The sequence below is a fragment of the Clavelina lepadiformis genome, chromosome 5 (genome assembly GCF_947623445.1).
Source record: "Clavelina lepadiformis chromosome 5, kaClaLepa1.1, whole genome shotgun sequence".
Classification (NCBI taxonomy): domain Eukaryota; kingdom Metazoa; phylum Chordata; class Ascidiacea; order Aplousobranchia; family Clavelinidae; genus Clavelina; species Clavelina lepadiformis.
Window position 1 is genome coordinate 18,842,858 of NC_135244.1, and position 13,938 is coordinate 18,856,795.

General features: G+C 36.5%; 21 non-coding genes across 21 annotated transcripts; all 21 read left to right on the plus strand.

Moving 5' to 3' along the window:
- The first annotated feature begins 220 nt into the window (after window positions 1-220).
- Trnaw-cca (transfer RNA tryptophan (anticodon CCA)) lies at window positions 221-293 on the plus strand. Its single transcript has one exon. It is a non-coding gene; the product is annotated as a tRNA-Trp (tRNA).
- A 370-nt stretch (window positions 294-663) lies between these two features.
- On the plus strand, window positions 664-735 carry Trnaw-cca (transfer RNA tryptophan (anticodon CCA)). Its single transcript has one exon. It is a non-coding gene; the product is annotated as a tRNA-Trp (tRNA).
- A 367-nt stretch (window positions 736-1,102) lies between these two features.
- On the plus strand, window positions 1,103-1,174 carry Trnaw-cca (transfer RNA tryptophan (anticodon CCA)). The gene has a single exon. It is a non-coding gene; the product is annotated as a tRNA-Trp (tRNA).
- A 346-nt stretch (window positions 1,175-1,520) lies between these two features.
- Window positions 1,521-1,592, plus strand: Trnaw-cca (transfer RNA tryptophan (anticodon CCA)). Its single transcript has one exon. It is a non-coding gene; the product is annotated as a tRNA-Trp (tRNA).
- Window positions 1,593-2,408: 816 nt separating this feature from the next.
- Trnaw-cca (transfer RNA tryptophan (anticodon CCA)) lies at window positions 2,409-2,480 on the plus strand. The gene has a single exon. It is a non-coding gene; the product is annotated as a tRNA-Trp (tRNA).
- Window positions 2,481-2,826: 346 nt separating this feature from the next.
- On the plus strand, window positions 2,827-2,898 carry Trnaw-cca (transfer RNA tryptophan (anticodon CCA)). Its single transcript has one exon. It is a non-coding gene; the product is annotated as a tRNA-Trp (tRNA).
- A 367-nt stretch (window positions 2,899-3,265) lies between these two features.
- Trnaw-cca (transfer RNA tryptophan (anticodon CCA)) lies at window positions 3,266-3,337 on the plus strand. Its single transcript has one exon. It is a non-coding gene; the product is annotated as a tRNA-Trp (tRNA).
- Window positions 3,338-3,704: 367 nt separating this feature from the next.
- Window positions 3,705-3,776, plus strand: Trnaw-cca (transfer RNA tryptophan (anticodon CCA)). Its single transcript has one exon. It is a non-coding gene; the product is annotated as a tRNA-Trp (tRNA).
- A 346-nt stretch (window positions 3,777-4,122) lies between these two features.
- Window positions 4,123-4,194, plus strand: Trnaw-cca (transfer RNA tryptophan (anticodon CCA)). Its single transcript has one exon. It is a non-coding gene; the product is annotated as a tRNA-Trp (tRNA).
- Window positions 4,195-5,010: 816 nt separating this feature from the next.
- On the plus strand, window positions 5,011-5,082 carry Trnaw-cca (transfer RNA tryptophan (anticodon CCA)). The gene has a single exon. It is a non-coding gene; the product is annotated as a tRNA-Trp (tRNA).
- A 345-nt stretch (window positions 5,083-5,427) lies between these two features.
- Window positions 5,428-5,499, plus strand: Trnaw-cca (transfer RNA tryptophan (anticodon CCA)). Its single transcript has one exon. It is a non-coding gene; the product is annotated as a tRNA-Trp (tRNA).
- Window positions 5,500-5,870: 371 nt separating this feature from the next.
- On the plus strand, window positions 5,871-5,942 carry Trnaw-cca (transfer RNA tryptophan (anticodon CCA)). The gene has a single exon. It is a non-coding gene; the product is annotated as a tRNA-Trp (tRNA).
- Window positions 5,943-6,258: 316 nt separating this feature from the next.
- Window positions 6,259-6,330, plus strand: Trnaw-cca (transfer RNA tryptophan (anticodon CCA)). The gene has a single exon. It is a non-coding gene; the product is annotated as a tRNA-Trp (tRNA).
- A 370-nt stretch (window positions 6,331-6,700) lies between these two features.
- On the plus strand, window positions 6,701-6,772 carry Trnaw-cca (transfer RNA tryptophan (anticodon CCA)). Its single transcript has one exon. It is a non-coding gene; the product is annotated as a tRNA-Trp (tRNA).
- A 367-nt stretch (window positions 6,773-7,139) lies between these two features.
- Window positions 7,140-7,211, plus strand: Trnaw-cca (transfer RNA tryptophan (anticodon CCA)). Its single transcript has one exon. It is a non-coding gene; the product is annotated as a tRNA-Trp (tRNA).
- Window positions 7,212-7,560: 349 nt separating this feature from the next.
- Trnaw-cca (transfer RNA tryptophan (anticodon CCA)) lies at window positions 7,561-7,632 on the plus strand. The gene has a single exon. It is a non-coding gene; the product is annotated as a tRNA-Trp (tRNA).
- Window positions 7,633-8,000: 368 nt separating this feature from the next.
- Trnaw-cca (transfer RNA tryptophan (anticodon CCA)) lies at window positions 8,001-8,072 on the plus strand. Its single transcript has one exon. It is a non-coding gene; the product is annotated as a tRNA-Trp (tRNA).
- A 348-nt stretch (window positions 8,073-8,420) lies between these two features.
- Trnaw-cca (transfer RNA tryptophan (anticodon CCA)) lies at window positions 8,421-8,492 on the plus strand. Its single transcript has one exon. It is a non-coding gene; the product is annotated as a tRNA-Trp (tRNA).
- A 368-nt stretch (window positions 8,493-8,860) lies between these two features.
- Trnaw-cca (transfer RNA tryptophan (anticodon CCA)) lies at window positions 8,861-8,932 on the plus strand. The gene has a single exon. It is a non-coding gene; the product is annotated as a tRNA-Trp (tRNA).
- Window positions 8,933-9,304: 372 nt separating this feature from the next.
- On the plus strand, window positions 9,305-9,376 carry Trnaw-cca (transfer RNA tryptophan (anticodon CCA)). Its single transcript has one exon. It is a non-coding gene; the product is annotated as a tRNA-Trp (tRNA).
- Window positions 9,377-10,510: 1,134 nt separating this feature from the next.
- Window positions 10,511-10,582, plus strand: Trnaw-cca (transfer RNA tryptophan (anticodon CCA)). Its single transcript has one exon. It is a non-coding gene; the product is annotated as a tRNA-Trp (tRNA).
- The last annotated feature ends 3,356 nt before the right edge of the window (window positions 10,583-13,938 follow it).

Here is a 13,938-nt window from a genome sequence, read left to right on the forward strand (position 1 = left end):
TGCGTGAAATAGTCTTTGAATTACTTGCGTTAAATTGTGCGATTCAAAAAAACGTATTGTTTCGTCACACAACACTCTGCTCAAAAAGATTCTTTAAAATCTTCCACACATGCAGAACAATCGGCATTACTTTAAATAATAAACACAAGTCAGCTGAAGATTTTTTTAAAGTCCTTTGTTGTTTATTGGAAGTGGATACAGCCTAAAAGAGATGTATCCAGGACTCCGTGGCGCAACGGTAGCGCGTCTGACTCCAGATCAGAAGGTTGCGTGTTCAAATCACGTCGGGTTCAATTGCTTTTATGAACCATAGGATGCATTTCCACGTAATGTTTTGCACAAGTTTGTGCTAACAACGTTCGGGCTGGTGTTTTTATGAAAGCAATCGATTCAAACCGAGTATAAGATAAAACAAATCTTTGTTTTTTTTGCCTAAATCCTTGCTGAAAATGTACATTAGGATATTTATACACATACAGAGCCGTTGGCAAAAATTACTGAAATAATAAACAAAGAAATCAACTGAAAACTTTGTCCGATGATACAAAATTGCTTATTATTATGCTGTGTGTAGTTGCTGTAAATATTGAGCACAAGTTCACTCGCAAAACTGGATGTTTCTAGCGAGTTTTATTAACCACAGCTTCATAGAGCTGTAACCAGGACTCCGTGGCGCAACGGTAGCGCGTCTGACTCCAGATCAGAAGGTTGCGTGTTCAAATCACGTCGGGGTCACTTCATTTTATGAACCTTAGGATGCATTTCCACGTAATGTTTTGCACAATTTGGTGCTAACAACGATCGGGCAGGTGTTTTTATGAAACCAATCGATTCAAGCTATGTAAGATAAAACAAGTCATTTCCTAATCAACCAATGTCTTATTGAAAAGTGTACATTGAAATATTTATACACATATAAAGCTTTTGGCAAAAATTACTTAAAAAATAAACACAAAAATCAGTTGAAAACTTTTTCCGATGATACATAATTGCTTATTGGTATACTTTGTAAGCTTCTGTAAAAATTGAGCAAAAGTTCACTTGCAGAACTTGATGTATTTAGCGAGTTTTAAAAACCACAGCCTCAAAGAGATTTATCCAGGACTCCGTGGCGCAACGGTAGCGCGTCTGACTCCAGATCAGAAGGTTGCGTGTTCAAATCACGTCGGAGTCACTAAATTATTTCAACAATGGCATGCATTTCGACATATTTGTTTGCACAATTTCATTTTAACATCGTTCGAGTTGAAAGTGTAATAAAACCGCTTGATTTAAGTTGTTTAAATTAAAAAAAACTTTGCGTGAAATAGTCTTTGAATTACTTGCGTTAAATTGTGCGATTCAAAAAAACATATTGTTTCGTCACACAACACTCTGCTCAAAAAGATTCTTTAAAATCTTCCACACATGCAGAACAATCGGCATTACTTTAAATAATAAACACAAGTCAGCTGAAGATTTTTTTTAAAGTCCTTTGTTGTTTATTGGAAGTGGATACAGCCTAAAAGTGATATATCCAGGACTCCGTGGCGCAACGGTAGCGCGTCTGACTCCAGATCAGAAGGTTGCGTGTTCAAATCACGTCGGGGTCACTTGATTTTATGAACCATAGGATGCATTTCCACGTCATGTTTCGCACAAGTCTGTGCTAACAACGTTCGGGCTGGTGTTTTTATGAAACCAATCGATTCAAAAAATGTAAGATAAAACAAGTCAATGCTTTATCACCCAATGTCTCATTGGAAGGTGTACATTGACGTATTTATACACATGAAGAGCCGTTGGCAAAAATTACTTAAAAAAGAATCACAAAAATCAATTGAAAACTTTGTCCGATGATACATTATTGCTTATTGGTATACTTTGTAAGCTTCTGTAAAAATTGCGCAAAAGTTCACTTGCAGAACTTGATGTTTTTAGCGAGTTTTCAAAACCACAGCCTCAAAGAGATTCATCCAGGACTCCGTGGCGCAACGGTAGCGCGTCTGATTCCAGATCAGAAGGTTGCGTGTTCATATCACGTAGGGTTCACTTGATTTTATGAACCATAGGATGCATTTCCACGTAATGTTTTGCACAAGTTTGTGCTAACAACGTTCGGGCTGGTGGTTTTATGAAACCAATCGATTCAAACCGAGTATAAGATAAAACAAATCTTTGTTTTTTTTGCCTAAATCCTTGCTGAAAATGTACATTAGGATATTTATACACATACAGAGCCGTTGGCAAAAATTACTTAAATAATAAACATAGAAATCAACTGAAAACTTTGTCCGATGATACATAATTGCTTATTATTATGCTGTGTGCACTGTGCAGCTGCTGGAAATACTGAGCACAAGTTCACTCGCAAAACTGGATATTTCTAGCGACCTGTATTAACCACAGTTTCATAGAGCTGTAACCAGGACTCCGTGGCGCAACGGTAGCGCGTCTGACTCCAGATCAGAAGGTTGCGTGTTCAAATCACGTCGGGGTCACTAAATTATTTCAACCATGGCATGCATTTCGACATATTTGTTTGCACAATTTCATTTTAACATCGTTCGAGTTGAAAGCGTAATTAAACCGCTTGACTTAAATTGTTTAAATTAAATGAAACTTTGGTAAAACGGTCTTTAAATTGCTTGCGTTAAATTGTGCGATTCAAAAAAACGTATTGCTTCGTCACACAACACTTTGCTCAAAAAGGTTCTTTAAAATTTTTCCACACATGCAGAACAATCGACATTACTTTAAATAATAAACACAATCAGCTGAAGATATTTTTTTAAAATTCTTTGTTGCTTATTCCAACTGGATACAGCCTCAAAGAGATGTATCCAGGACACCGTGGCGCAACGGTAGCGCGACTGACTCCAGATCAGAAGGTTGCGTGTTCAAATCACGTCGGGGTCACTTGATTTTATGAACCATAGGATGCATTTCCACGTAATGTTTCGCACAAGTCTGTGCTAACAACGTTCGGGCTGGTGTTTTTATGAAACCAATCGATTCAAAAAATGTAAGATAAAACAAGTCAATGCTTTATCACCCAATGTCTCATTGAAAGGTGTACATTGACGTAATTATACACATGAAGAGCCGTTGGCAAAAATTACTTAAAAAAGAATCACAAAAATCAATTGAAAACTTTGTCCGATGATACATTATTGCTTATTGGTATACTTTGTAAGCTTCTGTAAAAATTGCGCAAAAGTTCACTTGCAGAACTTGATGTTTTTAGCGAGTTTTCAAAACCACAGCCTCAAAGAGATTCATCCAGGACTCCGTGGCGCAACGGTAGCGCGTCTGACTCCAGATCAGGAGGTTGCGTGTTCATATCACGTCGGGGTCACTTGATTTTATGAACCATAGGATGCATTTCCACGTAATGTTTTGCACAAGTTTGTGCTAACAACGTTCGGGCTGGTGTTTTTATGAAACCAATCGATTCAAACCGTGTAAGATAAAACAAGTCATTGCTTAATCACTCAATGTCTTATTGAAAGGTGTACATTGAAATATTTATACACATATAAAGCTGTTGGCAAAAATTACTTAAAAAATAAACACAAAAATCAATTGAAAACTTTGTCCGATGATACATTGTTGCTTATTGGTATACTTTGTAAGCTGCTGTAAAAATTGAGCAAAAGTTCACTTGCAGAACGTGATGTTTTTAACGAGTTTTAAAAACCACAGCCTCAAAGACATTTATCCAGGACTCCGTGGAGCAATGGTAGCGCGTCTGACTCCAGATCAGTAGGTTGCGTGTTCAAATCACGTCGGAGTCACTAAATTATTTCAACAATGGCATGCATTTCGACATATTTGTTTGCACAATTTCATTTTAACATCGTTCGAGTTGAAAGTGTAATAAAACCGCTTGATTTAAGTTGTTTAAATTAAAAAAAACTTTGCGTGAAATAGTCTTTGAATTACTTGCGTTAAATTGTGCGATTCAAAAAAACATATTGTTTCGTCACACAACACTCTGCTCAAAAAGATTCTTTAAAATCTTCCACACATGCAGAACAATCGGCATTACTTTAAATAATAAACACAAGTCAGCTGAAGATTTTTTTTAAAGTCCTTTGTTGTTTATTGGAAGTGGATACAGCCTAAAAGTGATGTATCCAGGACTCCGTGGCGCAACGGTAGCGCGTCTGACTCCAGATCAGAAGGTTGCGTGTTCAAATCACGTCGGGGTCACTTGATTTTATGAACCATAGGATGCATTTCCACGTCATGTTTCGCACAAGTCTGTGCTAACAACGTTCGGGCTGGTGTTTTTATGAAACCAATCGATTCAAAAAATGTAAGATAAAACAAGTCAATGCTTTATCACCCAATGTCTCATTGGAAGGTGTACATTGACGTATTTATACACATGAAGAGCCGTTGGCAAAAATTACTTAAAAAAGAATCACAAAAATCAATTGAAAACTTTGTCCGATGATACATTATTGCTTATTGGTATACTTTGTAAGCTTCTGTAAAAATTGCGCAAAAGTTCACTTGCAGAACTTGATGTTTTTAGCGAGTTTTCAAAACCACAGCCTCAAAGAGATTCATCCAGGACTCCGTGGCGCAACGGTAGCGCGTCTGATTCCAGATCAGAAGGTTGCGTGTTCATATCACGTAGGGTTCACTTGATTTTATGAACCATAGGATGCATTTCCACGTAATGTTTTGCACAAGTTTGTGCTAACAACGTTCGGGCTGGTGGTTTTATGAAACCAATCGATTCAAACCGAGTATAAGATAAAACAAATCTTTGTTTTTTTTGCCTAAATCCTTGCTGAAAATGTACATTAGGATATTTATACACATACAGAGCCGTTGGCAAAAATTACTTAAATAATAAACATAGAAATCAACTGAAAACTTTGTCCGATGATACATAATTGCTTATTATTATGCTGTGTGCACTGTGCAGCTGCTGGAAATACTGAGCACAAGTTCACTCGCAAAACTGGATATTTCTAGCGACCTGTATTAACCACAGTTTCATAGAGCTGTAACCAGGACTCCGTGGCGCAACGGTAGCGCGTCTGACTCCAGATCAGAAGGTTGCGTGTTCAAATCACGTCGGGGTCACTAAATTATTTCAACCATGGCATGCATTTCGACATATTTGTTTGCACAATTTCATTTTAACATCGTTCGAGTTGAAAGCGTAATTAAACCGGTTGATTTAAATTGTTTAAATTAAAAAAAACTTTGGTAAAACGGTCTTTAAATTGCTTGCGTTAAATTGTGCGATTCAAAAAAACGTATTGCTTCGTCACACAACACTTTGCTCAAAAAGGTTCTTTAAAATTCGTCCACACATGCAGAACAATCGGCATTACTTTAAATAATAAACACAATCAGCTGAAGATATTTTTTAAAATCCTTTGTTGCTTATTACAACTGGATACAGCCTCAAAGAGATTCATCCAGGACACCGTGGCGCAACGGTAGCGCGTCTGACTCCAGATCAGAAGGTTGCGTGTTCAAATCACGTCGGGGTCACTTGATTTTATGAACCATAGGATGCATTTCCACGTAATGTTTTGCACAAGTTTGTGCTAACAACGTTCGGGCTGGTGTTTTTATGAAACCAATCGATTCAAACCGAGTATAAGATAAAACAAATCTTTGTTTTTTTTTGCCTAAATCCTTGCTGAAAATGTACATTAGGATATTTATACACATACAGAGCCGTTGGCAAAAATTACTTAAATAATAAACACAGAAATCAATTGAAAACTTTGTCCGATGATACATAATTGCTTATTATTATGCTGTGTGTAGTTGCTGTAAATATTGAGCACAAGTTCACTCGCAAAACTGGATGTTTCTAGCGAGTTTTATTAACCACAGCTTCATAGAGCTGTAACCAGGACTCCGTGGCGCAACGGTAGCGCGTCTGACTCCAGATCAGAAGGTTGCGTGTTCAAATCACGTCGGGGTCACTTCATTTTATGAACCTTAGGATGCATTTCCACGTAATGTTTTGCACAATTTGGTGCTAACAACGTTCGGGCTGGTGTTTTTATGAAACCAATCGATTCAAGCTATGTAAGATAAAACAAGTCATTTCCTAATCAACCAATGTTTTATTGAAAGGTGTACATTGAAGTATATATACACATATAAAGCCGTTGGCAAAATCTACTTAAAAAATAAACACAGAAATCGAGGGAAAATGTTGCGCCACGGCTGAAGATTTTTTTAAAAATCCTTTGTTGCATATCCCAACTGGATACAGCCTCAAAGTGATGTATCCAGGACTCCGTGGCGCAACGGTAGCGCGTCTGACTCCAGATCAGAAGGTTGCGTGTTCAAATCACGTCGGGGTCACTTGATTTTATGAACCATAGGATGCATTTCCACGTAATGTTTCGCACAAGTCTGTGCTAACAACGTTCGGGCTGGTGTTTTTATGAAACCAATCGATTCAAACCGAGTATAAGATAAAACAAATCTTTGTTTTTTTTGCCTAAATCCTTGCTGAAAATGTACATTAGGATATTTATACACATACAGAGCCGTTGGCAAAAATTACTTAAATAATAAACAAAGAAATCAACTGAAAACTTTGTCCGATGATACATAATTGATTATTATTATGCTGTGTGTAGCTGCTGTAAATATTGAGCACAAGTTCACTCGCAAAACTGGAGGTTTCTAGCGAGTTTTATTAACCACAGCTTCATAGAGCTGTAACCAGGACTCCGTGGCGCAATGGTAGCGCGTCTGACTCCAAATCAGGAAGTTGCGTGTTCAAATCACGTCGGGGTCACTTTATTTTATGAACCATAGGATGCATTTCCACGTAATGTTTTGCACAATTTGGCGCTACCAACGTTCGGGCTGGTGTTTTTATGAAACCAATCGATTCAAACCGTGTAAGATAAAACAAATCTTTGTTTTGTCACCTCAATCCTTGCTGAAAATGTACATTAAGATATTTATACAAATACAGAGCCGTTGGCAAAAATTACTTAAAAAATAAAAACAGAAATCAATTGAAAACTTTGTCCGATGATACATAATTGCTTATTATTATACTGTGTATAGCTGCTGTAAAAATTTAGCACAAGTTCACTCGAAAAACCGGATGTTTTTAGCGAATTTTATGAACCACAGCCTTATAGAGATGAAAGCAGGACTCCGTGGCGCAACGGTAGCGCGTCTGACTCCAGATCAGAAGGTTGCGTGTTCAAATCACGTCGGAGTCACTAAATTATTTCAACCATGGCATGCATTTCGACATATTTGTTTGCACAATTTCATTTTAACCTCGTTCGAGTTGGTAGAGTAATGAAACCGCTTGATTTAAATCGTTTAAATTAAAAGAAACTTTGCGTAAAATGGTCTTTAAATTGCTTGCGTTAAATTGTGCAATTCAAAAAAAAACGCATTGTTTCGTCACACAACACTTTGCTCAAAAAGGTTCTTTAATATGCTTCCACACATGCAGAACAATCGGCATTACTTTAAATAATAAACACGAGTCAGCTGAAGATTTTTTTTCAAATCCTTTGTTGCTTATTCCAACTGCATACAGCCACAAAGTGATGTATCCAGGACTCCGTGGCGCAACGGTAGCGCGTCTGACTCCAGATCAGAAGGTTGCGTGTTCAAATCACGTCGGGGTCATTTGATTTTATGAAACATAGAATGCATTTCCACGTAATGTTTTACACAAGTCTGTGCTAACAACTTTCGGGCTGGTGTTTTTATGAAACCAATCGATTCAAACCGTGTAAGATAAAACAAGTCAATGCTTAATCACCCAATGTCTTATTGAAAGGTGTACATTGAAATATTTATACACATGAAGAGCCGTTGGCAAAAATTACTTAAAGAAATAATCACAAAAATCAATTGAAAACTTTGTCCGACGATGTATTATTGCTTATTGGTATACTTTGTAAGCTGCTGTAAAAATTGCGCAAAATTTCAATTGCAGAATTTGATGTTTTTAGCGAGTTTTAAAAACCACAGCCTCAAAGAGATTCGTCCAGGACTCCGTGGCGCAACGGTAGCGCGTCTGACTCCAGATCAGAAGGTTGCGTGTTCAAATCACGTCGGGGTCACTAAATTATTTCAACCATGGCATGCATTTCGACATATTTGTTTGCACAATTTCATTTTAACATCGTTCGAGTTGAAAGAGTAATGAAACCGCTTGATATAAGTTGTTTAAATTAAAAGAAACCTTGCGTAAAATGGTCTTTAAATTGCTTGCGTTAAATTATGCGATTCAAAAAAACGTATTGCTTCGTCACACAACACTTTGCTGAAAAAAGTTCTTTAAAATTCTTCCACACATTGCGGAACAATCGGCATTACTTTAAATAATAAACACAAGTCAGCTGAAGATTTTTTTTTAAATCCTTTGTTGTTTATTGGAACTGGATACAGCCTCAAAGAGATGTATCCAGGACTCCGTGGCGCAACGGTAGCGCGTCCGACTCCAGATCAGAAGGTTGCGTGTTCAAATCACGTCGGGGTCACTTGATTTTATGAACCATAGAATGCATTTCCACGTAATGTTTTCGACAAGTCTGTGGTAACAACTTTCGGGCTGGTGTTTTTATGAAACCAATCGATTCAAAAAGTGTAAGATAAAACAGGTCAATGCTTAATCACCCAATGTCTTATTGAAAGGTGTACATTGAAATATTTATAAACATGAAGAGCCGTTGGCAAGAATTACTTAAAAAAATAATCACAAAAATCAATTGAAACCTTTGTCCGATGATACATTATTGCTTATTGGTATACTTTGTAAGCTGCTGTAAAAATTGCGCAAAATTTCACTTGCAGAACATGATGTTTTTAGCGAGTTTTAAAAACCACAGCCTCAAACAGATTTATCCATGGCTCCGTGGCGCAACGGTAGCGCGTCTGACTCCAGATCAGAAGGTTGCGTGTTCAAATCACGTCGGGGTCACTTGATTTTATGAACCATAGGATGCATTTCCACGTAATGTTTTGCACAAATTTGTGCTAACAACGTTTGGGCTGGTGTTTTTATGAAACCAATCGATTCAAACCGTGTATAAGATAAAACAAATCTTTTGTTTTTTTTTACCTAAATCTTTGCTGAAAATGTACATTAGGATATTTATACACATATAAAGCCGTTGGCAAAAATTACTTAAATAATAAACACAGAAATCAAGTTAAAACTTTGTCCAATGATACATAATTGCTTAATATTATGCTGTGTGTAGCTGCTGAAAATATTGAGCACAAGTTCACTCCCAAAACTGGATGTTTCTAGCGAGTTTTATGAACCACAGCCTCAAAGAGGTGAAACCAGGACTCCGTGGCGCAACGGTAGCGCGTCTGACTCCAGATCAGAAGGTTGCGTGTTCAAATCACGTCGGGGTCACTAAATTATTTCAACCATGGCATGCATTTCGACATATTTGTTTGCACAATTTCATTTTAACATCGTTCGAGTTGAAAGAGTAATGAAACCGCTTGATTTAAGTCGTTTAAATTAAAAGAAACCTTGCGTAAAATGGTCTTTAAATTGCTTGCGTTAAATTATGCGATTCATAAAAACGTATTGCTTCGTCACACAACACTTTGCTCAAAAAAGTTTTTTAAAATGCTTCCACACATGCAGAACAATCGGCATTACTTTAAATAATAAACACAAATCAGCTGAAGATTTTTTTTAAATCCTTTGTTGTTTATTGCAACTGGATACAGCCTCAAAGTGATGTATCCAGGACTCCGTGGCGCAACGGTAGCGCGTTTGACTCCAGATCAGAAGGTAGCGTGTTAAAATCTAGTCGGGGTCACTTAATTTTATGAACCATAGGATGCATTTCCACGTAATGTTTTGCACAAGTTTGTGCTAACAACGTTCGGGCTTGTGTTTTTATAAAACCAATCGATTCAAACCGTGTAAGATAAAACAAATCTTTGTTTTTTTTACCTAAATCCTTGCTGAAAATGTACATTAGGATATTTATATGTGTAGCTGCTGTAAAAATTGAGCACAAGTTCACTCGCAAAACTGGATGTTTCTAGCGAGTTTTACCAACCACAGCCTCAAAAAGATGTATCCAGGACTACGTGGCGCAACGGTAGCGCGTCTGACTCCACATCAGTAGGTTGCATGTTCAAATCACGTCGGGGTCACTAAATTATTTCAACCATGGCTTGCATTTCAACATATTTGCTTGCACAATGTCATTTGAACATCGTTCGAGTTGGAAGAGTAATGAAACCGGTTGATTTAAATTGTGTAAATTAAAAAAAACTTTGCGTAAAATGGTCTTTAAATTGGTTGCGTTAAATTGTGCAATCCAAAAAAACGTGTTCTTTCGTCACACAACACTTTGCTCAAAAATGTTCTTTAAAATTCTTCCACACATGCAGAAAAATCGGCATTATTTTAAATAATAAACACAAGTCAGCTGAAGATTTTTGTTTAAAAATCCTTTGTTGTTTATTGCAACTGGACATTTTTAGCGGATCGTAAAAATCTGCAGCATCGTTTTCACGTAAGCAAGACTCTGTGGCGCAACGGTAGCGCGTCTGACTCCAGATCAGAAGGTTGCGTGTTCAAATCACGTCGGGGTCACTTGATTTTATGAACCATAGGATGCATTTGAACATTATGTTTTGCACAATTTTGTGCTAACAACGTTCTAGCCGGTGTTTTTATGAAACCAATCTATTTAAAGTGTAAAATAAAAAAATTAATGCTTAGTCACCCAATTTACTTGTTGAAAAATGTACATTGTAACATTTTTCATTATGCATAACAATTGGCATTATTTTAAATAATAAACAGAAGGCCAACGGAGAACTTTGTTTCGAGGATATTTATTGCTTATCCGAACTGTGTGTAGAACTGTAGATTATAGTGGTTGCATGAAACGAGCCAAAAGGCTCATTTGAATATTTCTAGTGGTATGTGAAAATCAGCAGCATCATTTCACTGAAAACATGATTTCGTGGCGCAATGGTATGCGCGTCTGACTCCAGATTAGGATTTTACTTGTTGAAATTACGTTCGAGTTACTTCGTCTTTTTAATCAAGTTGCGATACGACACAATGATTTGGACGTGGCTCAACTCTTCTCTTGCGTAGTAAAGGATTTGTTCAGATTATTATGCTTCACTGATTATTGTCACCAGACAGGAAAGTGAGAAATGGTTTATAGAGTATTTTGTAGCGAAAACAAACAATTACTATTACTGTTAATATCATTAACTTAATTGGTACATTTTTTTGATATTCTTGCGCATTTATTCTGGGTGTAGTCTTGTGACTGAATATTTCGAATCGTAAATATGACCGCCTGGTGGCGCATTTGTGGTGGTTGACTTGAGCTCACACAAGGTCACGAGTTTACATTGTGTTAAGATAAAGCGATTGTCTTCATTTTTTGTTGCTGAAAAGATGCGAGTTACAATAGCTGAATGTTTCCAGTATTTTTACGTTTTTATAGCATCTCATTTCTCGCCATTTTTACAGCATTTCATTTAAATTCAACTCGTGTTCTATTCAAGCCCCTTGTATATCTTATTCGGAAAAGTGATACTACCTTGTACAATAATGCGTCATGCAAAAGTTCAATGAAAACAGTTGGATCAGAACTTGTCAATCTAAGTAACAGATAAAATACCCCATTAAAGCTTTTTTCAAAATTAGATGTATAGTAACTATATACTATATAGTTTTGGTGAAAATGTTTTCTGAAGGTCTGACAGCGCATAGTTTCTATTGTATAGTTGTTGCAAGAAATAGCTTGTGTTTAAAATGTGTACGTGTAGGTTAACGAAGTTGCCCAAACTATCAAAAATACGAAGATAAACAAAACTGCTTTAGATAGCAAATGAAAGGTCACATCACAAAGTCGATCAAAACGGCTGACAGTAAGTACATTGACATGGTTAAGTTGACTAAAATGACGTCTTGCGTCCGACCTGCCGGAGTTTAATGGGATTGCGTTCAATTTAGGCAACAAAATGTTCGCAAGAATGTCGATTGATGATCTGGGCTATGCCTTATGGTGTTTCAACAGGTGCAATAGAATCTAAATACTATTGAAATGTCATTTTGATATGACAAAATATTCGCAGTTTAAGTTCACTGATTAAGTTTAAAGTTAACGGCGTCTAAGTACATCTATGCCTTGTGTGTCATGCATTCTAAGCAACAACAAGCTGTTTAAACACAATGACCGAGCATAAGCGTGTTCATTTTAACATATTAATATATTTAGATTTTACTGCAATTTAATTCATTAAAAGAGGCCTCTATCACATCTTTATCGTTAATAAAGCAGAAACACTTTTCAATGTGTTGTCATGGGCGTTATATTTGAGAAAGTTTCTCGAAGTTAAAAATTCGAATAACTTTGTGAGCACCACAAATACTTGTCTGATACGCAACGGCTGGAAAGTCTGCCACATTTTTTTCTCAGATTAAACTTTCTTGAAGTATTTGTGGAAATGCTTTTAATTGGCCTATAGCAACAACACCTTTGACTGTTGAATGTCATTTTAAAACAGCATTCGATGTTTATAATAAGTATGGTATAGAAACTCTTTTGCTACTCGATTTCAATGTTGTGTGGAGTTGAAAAACGATTCAGTTTATTTATGATCGACCGCAGCCAAAACAATGACAGAGCTCAACAGTGTTACGAAGTGTTTGAACAGGTACAATGCTGCTGCGTCCTCAGTGAAAGTTTAAAACTATAAGTATATACTCGTTGTAATCAATGGTGCTAGAGCTTTGAAAAGAGATAATTGTGTCACGTGAAGATTTCTCTCAAGTGGCCGAGAATGTAGGAGTTGGAGTCAGTGGCGGTAAGATCAAAGCGAAAGGTTTTGTTTTCTAACTTGTGTAAGTTATACCACTTCTCTGTGACATCAACTGTCCTCCTCCCCCATTTGTGACGTCAAAACCCTTCACGTCAATCTTGATCAGAACAAGTCTTTTGTTAAAATTGCCAAAACATAAAATAAAAACTCGGCAATGCAAGAATTTTTTCATGGCTGTCTTGTAGAATGAAAAGAATGTTAAACAAATGATTTGAATGATAATTTTCATCTCTGCATGTTTAACCCATTTCCACACAATTATTTAACGACACATGTAATATATCACCACCAAGTACTGGATAATTGTAAATTTGCTTTTAAACAACTACCTTTGGAGGAACTTATAGTATACTTAAGACATTATATTACTTTAAGTTCTTCCGCTCACTACATAGAAGTCATACACTAAAATATATTTTGTAATTTTAAAGGTAGTTATTAATCCTTGATTTAACAGTAGAGTTATTTAAGCAAATGTTCTGGCCAAATAACCCATATAACATAACCACTTAAAATTTGTTTGATTGTTTGTTTTCAATGTGTCAATCTAATGCCTATAACTTCAAAGAAACCATTTTTAGTTGAAAGAAACGTTTACAATGAAAAGTGCACACAAAACACACGGTTTGCGACAGTTGAGAAAAAAACCTTTTCTAAAACCTTCACGTTTCTAAAACCTTCTTAGCCCGCAGTACTTGACTTATCTGCCGCGGTTAACACAATTTTTTAAAATCAGATCTATCCTTACAGTTTTTATCATGTCAACAAAATGGTGGTGAAGGATCTCAAAAATGTAAAAAATGCAAGATCGGACCTTATATGGGTTTGCGATACAGTGTGCTGATGAATAAATGGGGTATTTTTGAGTCGAACGCATAATCGATAAGAATCTTTTAAATTTACATTTCGTTTTACAAGGTCGATATCCTTTGATCTCATAAGCTTAAAGTTCTGGTTTGATTTGAAATGCATGAAGTTCTTTGACCCAAGGGCTCAGTATAATATAGCAACGAACTTTAGAGCATGTTTGTACTTAGCCATCGGTCTCCAGTTTTCAGACACTGATGTTTCCGTAGCAATGATCGAACATATCTGTAGTCT